The sequence below is a fragment of the Lepus europaeus genome, chromosome 2, assembly GCF_033115175.1.
Source record: "Lepus europaeus isolate LE1 chromosome 2, mLepTim1.pri, whole genome shotgun sequence".
Taxonomy (NCBI): domain Eukaryota; kingdom Metazoa; phylum Chordata; class Mammalia; order Lagomorpha; family Leporidae; genus Lepus; species Lepus europaeus.
The window spans coordinates 62,813,781-62,832,555 of record NC_084828.1 but is presented as its reverse complement, the minus strand read 5'-3'; the positions used below and the strand labels follow the sequence as shown (position 1 = coordinate 62,832,555).

General features: G+C 39.0%; 1 protein-coding gene across 8 annotated transcripts in view; it reads right to left on the bottom strand.

Annotated features, from left to right (window-relative positions):
* Window positions 1–18,775, bottom strand: part of BBX (BBX high mobility group box domain containing) — a 280,483-nt gene that overhangs the window by 155,959 nt on the left and 105,749 nt on the right. For 6 of the 8 annotated variants that reach the window (XM_062207541.1, XM_062207531.1, XM_062207610.1 and 3 more), the window contains one exon: window positions 7,718–7,791. The exons of 1 other annotated variant lie outside the window; for it this stretch is intronic. The gene's annotated coding sequence lies outside the window, so the exon portion shown is untranslated. Of the gene's footprint in view, window positions 1–7,516; window positions 7,534–7,717; window positions 7,792–18,775 lie in introns of those variants that run through there. One more of the 8 variants, XM_062207600.1, reaches the window with a different exon arrangement.

Sequence of the window (18,775 nt, the reverse complement as noted above, 5' to 3'; positions counted from 1 at the left end):
CATCCCATATGAGCACCAGTTTGTGTCCCCGCTAAGTCCACTTCCAATCCAGCTCCTTGTTAATGCACCTGGGAAAGCAGCAGAATATGGCCAATGTCCTTGGGTCCCTGCCATCCACATAGGGGACTGGAAAGAAGCTCCTGGCTCCTGGCTTCAGCCCAGCTCAGCCCTGGCCATTGTGGCCATCTGGGGAGCAAACCAACAGATGGAAGATCAACTTCTCTTTCTCTCTCTCCCCCCCCCCCCTTCTCTCTCTTTCAAATAAATATTTTTTTAAAAAAAAGTGTTTCGGCTAGCTCCACGGCTCACTTGGCTAATCCTCCACCTGCGGTGCCAGTACCCTGGGTTCTAGTCCCGGTTGGAGCACCGGATTCTGTCCCAGTTGCTCCTCTTCCAGTCCAGCTCTCTGCTGTGGCCCCGGAAGGCAGTAGAGGATGGCCCAAGTCCTTGGGTCCTGCACCTGCATGGGAGACCAGGAGGAAGCACCTGGCCTCCTGGTTTTGGATCTGCACAGCGCTCCGGCCATAGCGGCCATTTGGGGGGTGAACCAAAGGAAGGAAGACCTTTCTGTGTGTCTCTCTCTCACTGTTTAACTCTGCCTGTCCAAAAAAATAAGTGTTTAAGTCTCAAAGGTTTGTTTTCTTCTGCTTACATTTTCTATTTTAGATGTTAAATCACCAGAAATTGAACCAAGTCTTATAACAGAGAATACACACTCTACAGATAAAAGGAAGAAAAAAAAAAGCTTACATCAATACTCAAAAAGTAAATCTACTATCTATTCATCACTAATCCCAAGTACCCATCAACCAACTTACCTAATAGAAAAAATATACTACAGTATGATTGTAATAGAAGGAAGTTATTACACAGATATTCAGTGAATTGCATTTAGACTATTACTGGAGAAATTCAAACAATCTTAGGAGCTGATTTAGGAGCTGATATCAGAGGACAGAAGGAAGGGAAGAAAGAAAGAAAAAAGTGAACAAAGAAGTAGGATAAGTAGGTACATCAGAATTATGGCCCCTTGATTTCTGCTGACATTATTACAAATACATAATCTTTTTTCCTGTCTATTTACCAAAATTTCAAGTATATGGGATTTTCCTGTTTGGAATTCTCAAGTGATTCACAAAGTAAAATACTGCATTAAAAAATATGAATTGGCTTGACAGAGTAAAAAGAAACAGATACAACCCAAAAGTGTAACTTGTCTTATTCATCAACCTAATTTTCAAATATATTTCATTCATAGATAATAAGTATACTTGGAAATCAATTTTTACAATGATTATACCAATAACTTTAATGCTAAAGTTCTTTGAATTGATTCCTTCACTTGCAAGCATTTCATTTTCATGCAATGACTTCAAAGTAGAAGTAATTTCAAGTCTCTCACCTCAAAGGTATCAATCTATTTTCAGAGTTCTAGAAGAGTATAATAAAGCAGATTTCTTATCTACAGATTGAACAACACAAAGTGTTTTTAAGTACTTTCATTTCATTATTTGTTAGAGAAAAATAGCTACCTGTGTTATGGATAGAATTGTGTCTCCCCAAATTCACATGTAAAGTCCCAACCCCAAATGTGTGAGAAAGGGCCAAGGTCATAAGAGTGAGGCACTAAACCAACAGAAATGATGCAATTATGAGAACAGGAAGAGACACCAGAGCTGGTTCTCTCTATGCACATATGGAAAGGCCTGTAAGGACACAGTAAGAAGGCAGCTGCACACAAGACAGGAAGAGTCCGCCCCAGAACCTGAATTCACCAGCCTCTCTATCAAGACCTTCTAGTGGCAGGTGCTGCAGCTCACTTGGCTAATCCTCCACCTGCGGCGCCCACACCCCGGGTTCTAGTCCCGGTTGGGGCACCGGATTCTGTCCCAGTTGCTCCTTCCAGTCCAGCTCTCTGCTGTGGCCCGGGAAGGCAGTGGAGGATGACCCAAGTGCTTGGACCCTTACCTGCATGGGAGACCAGGAGGAAGCACCTGGCTCCTGGCTTCGGATTGGCACAGCGCGCCAGCTGCAGCAGCCATTTGGGGGGTGAATCAATGGAAAAAGGAAGACCTTTCCCTCTCTCTCTCTCTCTAACTCTGCCTGTCAAAAAAATTTTTTTTAAAAATAAATAAAATTTTAAAAAGACCTTCTAGTTTCCAGAACTGTAAGAAAATAAATGTCTGTTGTTTAAGCCATCCAATTTGTGCTCCTTGTTACAGCAGCCTGAGTTGATTAGTGCAACCTCTAAAGATGAAGAGTTTCTATTTTTAAGGTAATTTAACTCTACCATTAATCAATCTGAGTGAGTAACTGATAGTCACAAAGATGGTCCATCTATAAGGAGGAGAACCTGGAAGAACTGAATAATTCACCCAAAAACATTTATATATGTGTGTGTTATTTTAAATTAAATTGTCATTTTAGAAAGAGCATAAGGCTTTGGCTCTGAAAACATACTATCATACTGTACTGATTCTAAGAGTTCACAGGGGCAGATTCATTAGAGAAGCTCTCTGAGGAGTCTAAATTAATGAAATCCTCATTGGAGAATAGTAACATAAAAACCATGAAATAGAAACACTCATTCCTTTTGAACTCAAACAGTATTTGCATACATGGTGAAGAAAATTCCAGTGGTGCCATCACCTTTCTTAGACCTTGCATCAAGATGACATCAAAAATTGAATTTTTTTGCAATTTGATGCTGACCTCATTAATAATCAGGGTGGAGATCATATATTTACTCTTAACCATTAATTTGTCTTTGGGATTTCTAAAATCTCAGTGGTAAGAGGTGAATTACTAGATTATAAAGTGGCTAACATTTCTGTAAGATCAATTCTTTTTCTCAGTGGTAGGAGCAAAGTCACTTTAAATTTTTATTAAAACTGTAGCAGGGAAAATAGGCTTTTGCCTATTCAGGAAAACACTTTTAAACCCTTGGGATGTGTGTGTGTGTGTCTGTGCCTATGTTTACATATAAATAGACAAATACATTTCAGATACATATATACTGCCAGATGTCTATTTGAGGTATTTTATAGCACATCAAGATTCTTGAACTTTCATCACTGTTTTAACTACCATTGAGTGCATCTATTTGCCAGGCACTATATCTGTCACTTGACACAATTATCCCATTAATTCTTACCATCCTACAAAGTAGAGATCATTATCCACATAGGATGATGAGAAAAAAGACATTTTAGAGAGGTCGAATAACTATGTAAATTTTTTCTGTTAAAAATTCCCAGAATTAGGATTTCTTTGGATCTAAAACTCATGTTTTGCTATACTGTCTTGCCTTCTAACTTACGTTATTGATTAAAAAAGAGACAGCTGTCTAGCCATGTTCCTTTTCCCCAATCTTAAGGAACTATGAACTATCAAACAAAGCATTGTTTATATACTCTTGGATCACTAACTCATCTTAAGCCACACAGGACTGGTGGCAAGGTTTTTTAATACTGGTGGGATTAATGAAATCAATATTAGCTGAGGAGTTCTATGTGCCTAGCAATTTTCTACAAAACATAAGAGATAACAAGGTAAAGTCACTGTATAGTGAACTTGACCTCAGGTAGAATACCTTAGAAAACTCCTAGGATACAGTCATGAAGCTCCCTACTGTATCTGGATACTTTATCTCTAGGAAGATTGCTTGAAATGGAACTTAAGTAGACAAAGGCATTTGGTTACCACTCTATCCAATAAACTTACTGTAGCACTATTGGAAAAAGTAAAGTACCCATTGCCTCCTTGTCTTATTACATCACAAATTAAGTAGTATCTGTCAAGGTTCTACAGCCTATTTCACAAAGTTAAAAGATTACTAAGAGCATCATATTTCTCTTCTCTAATTTGGAAATTGAAGAAAGTCCAGTCTATGGTAATTTTCATTCATTTTAAAACGTTTTAATGTTTATTGACTTTCATTTACTTGAAAGGAGAGTGACAGAAGAGATCTTCCATCAACTAGTCCATTCCCCAAATGCCCACAATGGTCACGGCTCGGTCAGGCCAAAACCAGAAACCTGGGGGCTGGCGCTGTGGCGCAGCAGGTTAATCCTCCACCTACAGCGCTGGCATCCCATATGGGCGCTGGTTCTAGTCCCGGCTGCTCCTCTTCCAATCCAGCTCTCTGCTATGGGCTGGGAAAGCAGTAGAAGATGGTCCAAGTCCTTGGGCCCCTGCACCCGCATGGGAGACCCAGAAGAAGCTCCTGGCTCCTGGCTTTGGATCAGTGTAGTTCTGGCCCTTGCGGCCACTTGGGGAGTGAACCAACAGAAGGAAGACCTTTCTCTCTGTCTCTCCCTCTCACTGTCTGTAACTCTACCTCTCAAATAAATAAATAAAATCTTTTAAAAAAAAAAAAAAACAGAAACCTGGAACTACTTATGAAATAGTAATCTAAACCTACCATATGTACTAGAAACTTTTATAAAACATGAGAAAAAGGTTTAAAGTACAAAACAAAGAAACTCTAGAATTTTATCAATTCCTCATTCCTGAAAATTTGTCACAAAAGTGAATGTTTGGCCTAGTCATTAAGACATCAGATTACGACATGGCATCCCATACTGGAGTGCCCAGGTTCAATACCCCATTGACTGTGATCCCAAAGTCCTGCTAACGCATACCTTGGAAGGCAGAGGTATTGGCTCAAGTAATCGGGTCTCTGCCAGTCATGTGGCAGACCTGAATTGAAACACCATTCCCAACTTTGATGTGGCCCAGCCCCAGCTGCTGTGGGCATTGGAAGAATGAATCAACAAATAGGAGCTCTCTCTAATAATATCTGTCTCTCTGCCTCTCAAATAAATAAATAAAATTGTTAAAAACAAAATAATCAACAATCTTATTTTTAAAACTTTTCACACACATACTATATAACAACAAAAGGATTCACAGTGAAATAATTTTATCAGCTAAACATTTATTTACTGGAGGACTTCCTGGAATGCTTAATACACTATATGCACTCTGCCTCTGAAAAAGCAGCAGGGGGTATTTTGTAAACACTGTAATTATAATTATACACCAGGGCTGGCACTGTGGTACAGCTGGTTAAGCTACCACCTGTGATGCTAGCGTCCCATATGAGCACAATTTCTAATCTGAGCTGCTCCACTTCGGACCCAGCTCCCTGCTGGTGCTCCTGAGGAAGCACTGGAAGATAGCAAAAATACCTGGGCCCCTGCTACCCATGTGAGAGACTGGCATGGGGTTCCAGGCTCCTGGCTTTACTCTGGCCCAGCCTTGTTCATTGTGCCCATTTGGGGAGTGAATCAGCAGATGGAAGATATCTCCCCTCCCCCATCTCTCTGTAACTCTGCCTTTCAAATAAAAATGAAATCTTTTTTTTTTTTTTTTTGACAGGCAGAGTGGACAGTGAGAGAGAGAGAGACAGAGAGAAAGGTCTTCCTTTTTGCAGTTGGTTCACCCTCCAATGGCCGCCGCGGCAGGCGCGCTGCGGCCGGCGCACCACGCTGGTCCGATGGCAGGAACCAGGTGCTCATCCTGGTCTCCCATGGAGTGCAGGGCCCAAGTACTTGGGCCATCCTCCACTGCACTCCCTGGCCACAGCAGAGAGCTGGCCTGGAAGAGGGGCAACCGGGACAGAATCCGGCTCCCCAACCGGGACTAGAACCTGGTGTGCCGGCACCGCTAGGCGGAGGATTAGCCTATTGAGCCACGGCACGGGCCAAAAATGAAATCTTAAAAAGAAAAATATGCACTATCCTTTCCTATCAGCCTTTCCCTACCCTTCCCTCCCTACAATGCTACTCCCAAGCAGTACCACAGGCTTGGTCATGGAATATAAGAGGTAGTGACAAGTGCCACTTCCAAGCAGCTGTTTCAAGAGCCATGATTCTACCATCACTGTTTTCTCCTTCCTCCACAAGACTTGTGCGTCTTAAAAAGGTTGCTTCTTCAGTTTAGTACAGGCATGAAGCAGACATGGAGCAGAGATGTTTAGTTTATTTGAAAGGTAGAATTACAGAGAGAATGAGGGAGAGACAGAGAGGGTGAGGGATCATCCATCCACTGGTTCACTTCCCAAATGGCCACAGTGGCCAGGGCTGGATGAGACCAAAGTCAAGAGTCAGGAGCCTCTTCCAGGTCTCCCATGTGGGTGCACTTCCAGGAGCATTAACAGGGAGCTGGATCAGAAGTGGAGCAGCCAAGTCTAGAACTGGTGCCCATATGGGATGCCAGTGTCACAGGAGGTGGCTTTATCAGCTACACTACAACGCTGGTCCCCAGAGTTTGAATTTTTAATAAGTGTTCCTTAAACGATAGCATAGCAAAAAATAAAAACGATAACTAGAGGCTGGCACTGTGGCATAATAAAGTCACCGTAAAGTTACCATAAGTCAGGTAAAGTCACCACCTGCAGTGCTGGCATCTCATATGAGTGCTGGTTCAAGCCCCGGCTGCTCCATTTCTGATCCAGCTCTCTGCTATGGCCTGGGAAAGCAGTGGAGGATGGCCCAAGTCCTTGGACCCCTGCACCTGAATAGGAGACCTAGAAGCTCCGGGCTCCTGGCTTTGGATCTGCCCAGCTGCAGCTGTTGTGGCTATTTGGGGAGCGAACCAGCAGATGGAAGACTTCTCTCTCTCTCTGCCTCTGACTCTCTGTAACTCTGCCTTTCAAATAAATAGCTTTAAAAAAAAAAAAAAAGAAGAAGAAAAATGACAACTAAATCCTGATCTTTGCATTGGCATGAGGATTCTGTTAGTATTTAAATATCCTATAGTAAATACACACTCAGGCTAAATGGCATCCATTTTTATTATGTGTACAATCCTAGACGATGGCATTCAGAGCTATATCCTAAAAGCAAATATTATATAAATATTTAATAAGTTATCAAATAAAAATACTTTAGAAAATATTTCCGATTACTTCAGATTTCAATAATTTGAAAGTTGAAGAACAAAGTCCTTTACTGAAAATCACAACTAAAAACAATATTTATTTGCTCATTTGTAATTCACACCAAGTTCCTCAGTTTTATAAATCATCAGTATGCTATAAAGTATTTACGTGTCAGTAAAACAATCAAACATTTTATTCCCAGATTGGGAAAACTATATACATTTAAGTGGCCATTAAATTTAATATTAAAGTATTATTGCCCTATTTTAATTTTTTTCAAAGCCAACAGCTTTGAAAATAACTCAATTGCAAAAGGACAGATGATAATTATCGGAGTTTCAAATTCGATATAATTTGTGATATGTATGTATTTTAAAATTTTCTTCATTATGTGGTTTTCATATATAAAGGGGTTTCACAATCCAGGTACATATACCTCATTATTTTTAGGTAAAAAAAAACTCTAAAATGCTTGGATGCTGATTTGTTTTTTAATTAAATTCAATGGCAGTACAAAAATAGTTTTAGGTACATAACCTACAACTACACACTATTGTGGAGGAACAAATCAGAGATTTTGAGACAGTTAATTTAAATAATTTCAGAATTTTAAAAGAAAAATTAACTTACTTGATGATGGAGATTAAAATGCCTCTTAAAAAATAAGTAAAATTGACAAGAAAAATTATACAATTGTCACACTTCTTCAACCAAGGTAGAAGGTGACTCCATCAGAGGGAAAGTTACGACCAGCACTGACGACACATAGCTCTTGACTGCCTCACTGTTTCCAAGTAAGTCTGTAAGATGCACCTACAGTGCAGCTCTTACCAGTTAAGTCAAGACTTTCCATTGTGATTTCAATGGAACATCAGCACTTCCAGCTTCTGTGATGCAGCAGGATTCTGTGAAAGAGCCATAGCAAAGCAGTTAAAATGGTGAGCCATGAAGACCTTTCACACAAAGCTGACACTCACTGTCCCCAAATAAGATAAATGAATAGCCAAAGAATCAAAAATAGACAAACATTCCTATGCTAAAGCTATTTAGAGAAAGAAGCCTAAAGTGTTTACTGCCAATTTTAACAAAAAAAAAATCACTAAAATTAATCTGAGATTAAGGTTACTTATTTGTGGACTAAGAATTATAATCATTTCTCAGCCTTTGGGCCACAATCCAGTTTAGAATTACAGGCAAATCCCTTGGGAAAACATGGGGTTAAACTGACACTCTGAGTAATTTCAAGCTATTTTAAATGGCCCAATTCAACTAAAAAATCTATGATTCAGACAGTAATATATTTTAAATTATCTTTTAAATGTTTCACAGATAGTGAAGCTGGGATGAGTTCTATAGATCAAAGCAGTTGTGGTAAGTGGCATAGATTAAAAACTGTTACAAAAAAAATCAGTTCCTAACTACAGAAGATTAAGACAACACAAGAAAGAAGCTGAAAATCATAACAGTGTACATATAAATTAAATAAATGGAACATTTTACATTAATAACATAGTAAATATAGATATATGCTTAAGTAACATCATTTTTACAAATAAAAAGTTATCATTTCAGTTCTTTGTGAGGAACACTTAATTTCTAGGATGCCTCAGTGTTAATATTAAATCCACACTCAAGTAAAAAAAACAATTTCCTGTTCCCAGCAGATCATGACAACATATTTCTCTACAATATGTAAGTTATACACTGTAGAAATTGGATAGTACTTACTAGCTTACAGCTCTTATCAATACTATCAGTCATTTTAAGGCTCAGCAAAAGCATGTTTTTTTTCTAATCAGCTATATAATACGGAAGAAGTGGCTCTTCACATTAACTATCAAAAATGTGTAATGATTCATCTGAGCAATCCTATCTAGAATTAGATGAGTCAGTTGTTACCCAGGGCTATTAATGAAAACAACAGCTGGAAAGAATGAATAAAATATTAAATGGTCTCACGTAGCTTCACACAAGATACTACTTACTCATTCATACTTTTGATAACATGGATGTAGGTGAAACAATAAATCCATATATTTGAAACAAATTATAAAGGACCCATGAATAATAATTATTCTAATTAAATGCTTATTGGAGCCAGCACTGTGGCACTGCGGGTAAAGCTGCCACCTGAGATGCTGACATCCTTGGGCCCCTGCACTCGCGTGGGAGACCGGGAAGAAGCTCCCGGCTCCTGGCTTCTGATTGGCGCAGCTCCTGCCGTTGCGGCCAATTGGGGAGTGAACCAGCAGATGGAAGACCTCTCTCTCTCTCTCTCTCTCTCTCTCTGCCTCTCCTCTCTCTGTGTAACACTGACTTTCAAATAAATAAGCAAATCTTTTTTTAAAAAAAAAAGAAATTGATATTAAACTAAAAATATAATTTGTACTGCCAAAATTCGGAGAAAGGTTGCACATTAATGTGAACAGTGTAGGCTTAATTCTTATTTTGGAAAGGGAGCCTATATGAGATGTAAGAAGTGTAGCTGGGCCAGCAAGGGGAAAATACTCAAGTGTGAACACAATCCTAGTAATGTGATTGTCCTTTTAGAGCAAAGACTCAACAGAATTTTGTCTGGGCTACCCGAGCATTTTTGCATTGCCTGAGTCTTACTTGAGCTTCCTCTCAACTCCCCTTCACCCTCACAGAGCCTTGGATTTCTGACTCTCCATGAGCTCTCACTGCCTCGTTAATAACTTCCCTTCCCCTCTTCAAGGCCTCTGCTTCTGGCTCATGACACCACCTCCCGAGTCCTGCCTACACCGTCCTGCCACAGCTCCAAGACTCCCTCTGAGAAACTTCATCACAGCAAGGGAGACAGTTAGTTATTTCTTAGACATCTGTTATTTGCCTCTTTCCATAAACAGGGCATCTGACTTGATATCTGAAAAAAAATATATCTTAAAGATGTGGTCTAAGTAAATATTAAAACATCCTAAAACAACTAGCTCTCTGGCATAGGACACACATTGCCCCTTCAGGTTCTATGTTTTGAAAAGCTTATTATACTGAAAATATGAAGTGTCATTTATTACAATGAGGCAAGCTCCCAATTAGTGTTAATATCTAACATAGCATCCAAAGGCACATCATGGTAAAATCCCATTCTATACCAAAATCATGTGTTCTGCACCCTGATGCCACTACTTCCTAGTCAGAGCAGAAGGGACTCTAAGGGAACCACATTGCCCACTTACACGGAAGCATATTTAATCCCCACGAATGATTGCTTTTCTGATGTTTTCATCAAATCCCTGGGTAATAGATTAAGCTTTAACTCATTTTCATACATATCCTTAATTCAATCAATCCCAATAAAAGTCATTCTGAACTGCAATTATTTGCTAAGGAACAATTACATTCAAATGGGGGGGGGGGGGGTGGCTAGGCATGATACAATGCAAAGTACTGAAGCCTCTCCCTTTATGGAGCGAGAACGACAAAAGTAGCTAAACTATGAGAAAGCAAATAGATTTTTCCCTCATCTTCCTGAAAACACAAACCTCATGTTTTATACCTGGGGGTGGCAAGAAGGAACCTGAGGAAGCAAACATGAAAATTATTACTTTCAATTGTGTTTATGCTTTGAATCTGCATTTCTAGTCCAAGAGTCACCATGACCTCTGAGAGTCAACACAAGGCCAGGTCATAAACCAAGAGTTCTAATATCCACTCTTCTACTCCATCTTCACTGGCTTCCTCCATTTTCTCAACAAAATATATTCCAACCTCCACTTCACAATGCAGTTTTTCTTAAAAAGATTTTTCCTATTTTAAAACTACTTCTTCTCTACATGAATACAATTCTTATCCGAAACTCACTTTTCTATACATACATAAGTATAAATGAACTTAAAAACAACTCCAACTCTAAATTCCAGGTAATGGAATGATGTACCCAAGCCTGTACAAAAAATTTTTGATTGATTTAACTAAAGCCTTCCCTGCCTCAACAGTGGCACCTGACACATTATACAGTATTGAAAATGATGCTGTTATGTAATTTTGCCCAATGCAGCCCATGTCTCAGGTCACTGTGGTTTACCATAGGCCAAATCCTACAAATGATAAACGGATAGGCTGACCTCCAGTTAAATTATTTGGTGAAATAAAACATGTTCACATAGACAATGAAAACATCAGGGACACATATACATAAACTAAAATAATAAGACACAATATGAATACATACAACACTTTTGTTAAGATCACTGCCCTTTTTTAGTTGAGGTTTGAACCACAGCTATTTCACAGGCATTTCTGGCCAGGTACCAATTTTTTAAGTATGTCTTCAATGGAAAATGTATATACATATATATAATGTACTTATTTATTTTTAACTGACATATAAAAAGTATACATGTTTATGAAATATCGTGTAATATGTTGACTACACTGTGTAATATCCAATCAAGGTAAACATATGTATCTTCTCAAATATTTAACATTTTTTATGGTGAAAATATTCAAATTCCTTCCTTCTAGTTTTAAGAGAAATATATATTACATTATCATTATCTGTGGTCATCAAGCACCAATTTTTGACTGACATTACAAATGCCAGCTATACTAAGAGTGGAAACCTTTAAAAGAGCAAACCTGAATTACCTCTTAGTCACCTACCCAGTTTGACCTTCACATGTCCTCATGACCCAGAGCCTTTCAGTTAAGAAACATTAAATATAGTAATAAAGGCAAATAAGTCTTCAGAGTTCCCCTGAAATCTAGCAACAAATCACAGTAACTGTACTAAGTAATTACAGATTTGTTCATTTGTTTGGACTTCCCAGTAAGGTGCAAGAAAGCACTCAGTAGTAGAGACAAAACTCTAGCACTTGTTTAAAATGGGTCTTCTATGATAGCAAGATGAACACCTGGGAAATTCCCTCCTATTTAGTACTGAACATTGTACCAATTATAAAATTGTATTTCCAAAACTAACTATATCCTACCCGAATCCACGGAACAACAATGGAAATGATGTACCCTTTACTGTTTGGAAAATTAATTGCCTATTATGTGTTAAAACAGCGGTTTGCTGCTTTCCTAAAGCTGATGATCTAGTTGGGTAATCACATACACACAAAGAAGTTACGGAATAATAAAAGAATACACAATAAATCTGAAATGATAAGCAAAGAAATTAAAAACAAAAAAAAAAAGGTAAGAATCTAAAAGAAGATCTGTGCACAAAAAAATAAAGCCAGAACTTGAAGCACTGATGGCAACGTGGGATACAGAGAGACGGGATAAAGAACGTGTTAGAGGCTGAGGAAAGGCTCAATATTTAGATGGCTTCCTGGAAGGGACGGGAGGTAGATCTGGTTGAAACACGGGGTTCACATCAGACAGTGGGACATGAGGGACAGGCAAGTGGCCTACAGTTAAGATATTGTATGGGATGCGAGCTTCCCTTAGTGGAGCTCCTGGGTATGAGTCCTCACTCCAGCTTCTTATTGATGTGCGTGGTGGGGGTAGCAGGTGATGACTCAAGTAGATGGGTCCCTGCCATTCATGTGGGAGACTTAGATTGAGCTTCCACCTCCTGGCCTCAGCCTGGTTCAACTCCAGTTATTTGTGAGCATTTGGGGACTACCCCAGTGGATGTGAGATCTATCTTTGGCTCACTCTCTAGTGTGTGCAAGCACTCTCTCTCTCTTTCTCTTCTCTCTCTTTGGCTCGCTCTCCAGTGTGTGTATGCATGCTCGCTCTCTCTCTGGCTCACTCTCTCTCTAGTGTGTGAATGTGCTCTCTCTCTCTGCTTTTCAAACAAATAAAAATTTTTAAAAACAAGAAAGTGACAGAAGAAATATGGGAAAATGTGAAAATAGGGTGATTTGCTCTTTTTTGCTGTCCATAGTCTCCTTCAGTAAGATTAGCATCATGGTGTTGTGCTAAATCTACTGGCGTTAGGGTTTATTGCCTTGCAATAGCAGGCCTATTCCTAAGCTTCTCTGAGTCTCTATTACTCATCTGTGAAACAGGGATAACAGACCCCACCACCTCAGGGTATGTTAAAAACTAGTGAAGTTATTATAAATACAAAATTCTTGGCATATAGTAAGTGCCAAATAAATGTTAGTATTCTCTGAGTTCAAACTAAGTAGTAGAAAAGCATTTGATACAGTTATATTGTGAACACACTTAAGTTTGCCTTAAATATTCTCAGCATTTAGATGCTGTATGAATTGCTACTTGCTCAAATGGTGTTTCATCATAGATTTTATTTTAGTTCAGGTGGCTTTAACATAAATTTAATTTTGACAGTCTGAGCAATCACTTTCTACTCCTACTTAGCTGATTTGAAAATACGGATATTTTATTCTAATGATCATTTGCCATCAATTTGTGGCTTTAAGAACCATGGTGGAACCATGAATTTCTGCAGTTTCCATGAGCACAAGCGGAAAATGAGTAGGCATTAGTCCAGTCAGATGGCTTGTCAGGGAGGCACTAAATGCTTCTTTTATACTCCTATGAACTGCATAAATGAGCCTTTGACCTTCTCAGGCAGGGGAAATTGCACATTTAAAGTAGAAGGAGTTTTACTTCCAGGAACAATATAAAAACATGCTTGCCAGCAGTACCTACATCAGGAATAATGACAAGGGAACTCCCAGGTGCTTTGGGAAGATTCATTAGCTCTATCAAGCCACTGAGCATTAAATTGGAAAATAAACGGTTAGGATCATCCCAGCCTTACCACACCCACTGCCAATGCCACCATAGGATGCTCCTCAGAGACCGGGAGACCTCAGTAAATGCTGACCTGCACATATAGGAACTAGCCTGCCCCTTCCAAAAAGGGTCTGCAGATGAAACCCACTGGAGAAACCTCAAAAACACCTTGTCTTCTGAAGGAAGAATGAGTTCCCTTGGCAGCTTTCGAGTGGGCAACAATTTATAATACATAGAAAATCATATTCTTACGGGAAAAAAAACTTGGTCCAAAGTCATTTTATTAAAAATTGTCAGTCATCAACAATTTATGTAATTTTAAATTATTCAAAAGTGTCCCATGATGAGTGTTAATCTGCTTCCTTTTGAAGTTATTTTTTCACAAAGCATTATTCATAGGACAAATAATAACAAAGTAACTGGGTTTTTGCTAAACATTTTTTTTGACAGATAGAGTTATAGACAGAGAGAGAGAGACAGAGAGAAAGGTCTTCCTTCCATTGGTTCACACCCCAAGTGGCCGCCACGGCCAGCGCTGCGCCGATCCGAAGCCAGGAGCCAGGCGCTTCCTCCTGGTCTCCCATGCGGGTGCAGGGCCCAAGGACTTGGGCCATCCTCCACTGCACTCCCGGTCCACAGCAGAGAGCTGGACTGGAAGAGGAGTAACCAGGACCAGAACCCGGTGCTCATATGGGATGCCGGCACCGCAGGCGGAAGATTAACCAAGTGAGCCACGGCGCCCGCCCCTTTGTTAAACATTTTTAAAGATTTATTTTATTTATTTGATAGAGTTACAGAGAAGGAGGGAGAGATTAGAGTGACATCTTGCATCTGCTGGTTCACTCCCCAAATGGCTTAACAGTTGAGGCTGGGCCAGGCTGAAGCCAGGAGCCAGGAGCTTCATCTGGGTCTCTGACATGGGTGCAGGGGCCCAGGTAAATGAACCATTAGCAGGAAGGTTAATTGGAAGGGGAGCAGCCAGGACTGAACCAGTGCCCATATGGGATGCTGACATTGCAGCCCCCAGCTTAACCTGCTGTGCGACAGTGCCAGCGCCAGTAATTGGCTATTTAAATCAGGAAACTTCCAGAAATGTTCCTTAGGATGTTCAGTTATAAAATCTCCATCGATAAAAACCAAGTAAGATCCAGGAAGCTTAAGTGCCAGGACAAAAGATATGTAACTGGCCTGTGACCCAGCTGGGACAACACTCCAGGTTTTCACAGTGCTTTTCCATCACTCCACATTGCTGTCCTCTCAGGATATGTTATTCCCTATTAGACATCCTATGAATTACAGAATGTTGGAGGCAAATGAGAGTTGGACATTGTTCAGTTCAACCCCTTCAGCCACACAGCAGGATAAGAGGCAGAAGTAGGTCAGAATCCAACCCTCCTGCCATGGTTAGTACATCTGCCCCCTTCCCACTGCTCTTCTATAATCTTGACCATCAGTCTGATCTGCAGTTTGGCGGCTGTAGTATAGCAGGAGGGTCCAGACCAGATTACATCACATCCCTATTCTTGTGGCTGTCCACAGCAGCAAGGTTCAGCTGGAAAAGCATCATTCAAAAGGGCTTTGCCCAATATGGAATCAACTAAGGTGTTCATCAACAGGTGAGCAGATAAAGAAAATGCGCTCTCTATACACAATGGAATATTATTCAGACATAAAAAAAAGACATTTACAGCAAAATGTAAGGAACTGAAAACCATTATGTTAAATGAAATAAGCCAGTCACAGACAAACACTGACTGCATGTTCTCCCTCATATACAGAAGCATAAAAAGAAAAAAAAAAAAAAAGAATCTGAAATTAGAGTAGTGATTACTAGAGGCTGGGGGAGGGACAAGGAAGAGGACAGAAAAAGGTTGGTTAATAGCACCAAAACATAGTTAGACAGAAAGAATAGGTTTTTAGTGTTCCACAGCACAGTGGGGCAATTACAGCTCACAATAATTTATTCATATTTTATGAAGAACTAGAAGAGAGGAGCTGGTAGGCTCCAAGCAGAAAGATAAAGGCTTATTACCAGGTTTGATCAGCTTATGCTGTAACCTATATTGCAATAGCACACTGTGTCCCATAAAAGTATGTAAGAATTACATGTTAATCACACACAGAAAAAAAAAAGACTAAATTTTTACCCAGGGTTGAGTCACAGAACTCTTCCTGGCTCTTGAACATTTCTACATTTCTAGTCAGAAGATGGAGAAAGATGCCTTTTAGCTATAGAAGCAAGCACTCAAATTGTTTCTTTCTGTTTCAAAATATTTTTATACATTAAAGAGTTAATTATACATTAAAGAGTTAATTCCATGTGTTTGGAGGAGATATCTGAGAATTCACTGTACTTTCTGCTCAAATTTGCTATAAATCTAGAACTGTTCTAAAATAATAAATTCAATAATGAAGAGAAAAAGTTAATGTCAATTTACTTCTTTCTAACAATGTAGGTATATACTGACTGGAAAATGGCAAGCCAATGCCAGTTGTGAATATATGAACAATAATTCTCCCTTAAATGCTCACCCCACCAGAAATACTTAGTACCAATTAAAATTATGTCCTCTATTAAACTAACCACATGCCCTACATCACCTCTGCACAGTATAAATGCTCTGGCAGTAATTAATTCTCAATAAGTGCTCTCTGCATTAGTAGCTACTGCTCTTCTCGCTTTCGATATTTTAAATAATATAAGACATCTAGTTCAAATTAAGCCAATTAAAAATATCAAAGGAAATATTCTCCAACTGCTTCCATTGGTGGACATGGGGCTTATCCTTTGCCACTCATTCCAGTGTAGTGACCCACAGAAATCAGTGTTGTACAACCCAGGGGCCACCAATTTCAAAAACTGCAAGGCAAATGGCAAAAGAAAAAAAAAAAAAAAAAAAGGCTTACTCTGAAGCGGCCCCAGAGACATCTGAAGTAGCCATAGTTCTCAATATTGCTAATACACATTTTGAAATTTTAACTGCATGTAGTTAACAAAATCAGATTTTGTCACTTTTCAAGTTGAAAAGGAAACTCACTAGAGAAGTTTTTCCAAGAGAACAATCTGCTACAAAAATGTACTTTCTATGGTGACTTGTTTTTTTTTCTTCTTACTAGCTGTTGAACTCTTAGTGTGGAATTAATGTTATGAGTATAAAGTAAACTAAAAATAGATCATTGTAAACATCAAGAGAGGGAATAGGAGAGGAAGGAGGAAGGGTGGGAGCAAGGATGGAAGGGAGGGTTGGATGGGAAATATCACTCTGTTCCTAAATCTGTATACATGAAATTTGTATACCTGAAATAAATTAAAAAAAAAAAAAGAAAAAAAAATTTATTTTATTTTTACTTGAAAGAGTTATACACAGAGAGGGAGAGATAGAGAGATCTTCCATCTGCTTCACTCCCCAAATGGCCATAATGGCCAGGGCTGGCTGGGCCAGTCTGAAGCCAGGAGCCTAGAACTCTATCCGGGTCTTCCACATTGGTGGCAGGAGTTCAAGTTCTTGGGCCATCTTCTGCTGTTTTTCCATGTGCATTAGCAGGGAGCTGGATTGGAAGTAGATCAGCAGAGACTCAAAGTGGCACCCATAGGGGTTCCTGGGTGTTGCAGGTAGAGGCTTAACTAGTACACTACAATGCCAGCCCCTCTTGGCTGACTTTTCTCAAGTAGATGATAACAGACATACTTATTTCTTTTGTTTCTATTCAGCATATATTCATATATATATGCATATATATATATATGTAAAAGCACTTTAATTTTGGCAAAACACTTCATGTACCTTGGGTGTACGTGTATTTTGGGAAAAGAGTCCATGTACATTGAGTGGGACTGACCTAATTCTACCCAAGCGTCAGGGATAGAAATATCATCCAGGCTTGGCCAATCATCTTATCCCAGCTTCCTGGACACTGGCTGGGTGAGGAATGCATATGAAATCTGAATCTCAGCACAGCTTGCAAAATAAATAATAGATAAGTTATACTATATTATTACCACTGCCTCAAGTGAGAGGAGAAAAGCAAGTAGGATGGGTATGGAGTTTTGTTAAGTAAGAGAGAAAGAATTTTAAAGTACTGGATCACAAATCTAGTCTCTTGAAAAAAAAAAGCAAAACATGGAATACTTTTTTTACATACTCTATTCCAAATCCTAATTTCAAGAAATGTACTCAATACTTTTGACACATCATGATATTCAGTAAGTCAAGATGCTTAGGTTTTAAATCTCTACTCCTGTTAGACTAACTTCTCCTTCTATCTGTATTTCCCAAAAAGAGCAGCTGCAGTTTTCAAAATGAACACTGAAAAACAGGCACACATTAATTTGACTTGTAAAACTAATTCTAAGGACATTTCCAGGATCTTGGAATTTCCTATGCATAGTGGTATACGTAAATGGAAAATGGCACACAATTCATTCTCCATGCAAGAGTAGAGCCTGAAATTACTTTTTCTTATATTTAGGAGGAAACAGACAAAACAAAAACTTTGATCACTTTGGTGAGAGTTCCCTTAGAACACCTTTAGAAAAACAACCAATTTTTGAAGAAGTAAAAGGTATCAACATCAAAACTATCCTGAATGTAACTTGTACATGGAAGCATTTGAGTCACTGTTGCAGATGCTAACAGAACCAAAAACTAGGTATTATTTAATTTACGAGATTAACTGGTTTCTTCACCAAATCCCTCACATAAGTTTACTTGACCCAGGTCACCTTCATCAAAGCTGAACATAATACATGTGATGCGGTCCCACATGAACATTCACACACAATCTAAAACCCAAACTTCAAGCAACTGGATTCTGACGTTACTCAGATTCCACACAGAGAATGCTTGCCATAATTTAAAAACAACACAAATATCTGTTTCTTGCTTTAGAACTAAAGTGAATACATGGAAAGGAATATAACTAAGTATAAATTCAGATTTAGGATTCATTTCCAAACATGAGTTGTTTAAGGAGGTTTTTTCAGCCAAAATTGAACTTCAAATGTTATACTTTGGGGGTAAGCAGTAATAATAATAATGCACACTGAATTTCAATTCTAGCTTGTGATTCACAGAATTAAAAGAATCTAGTCAGTATCAAGAGTTTCACATGACAAATCTTCAAGATATACTGTAAGACACAACTTGAAGAGACTTGAAACTCAAGTCTATTTGTTTACAGGAAAATCTGCAACACAGTTCAACATGACTG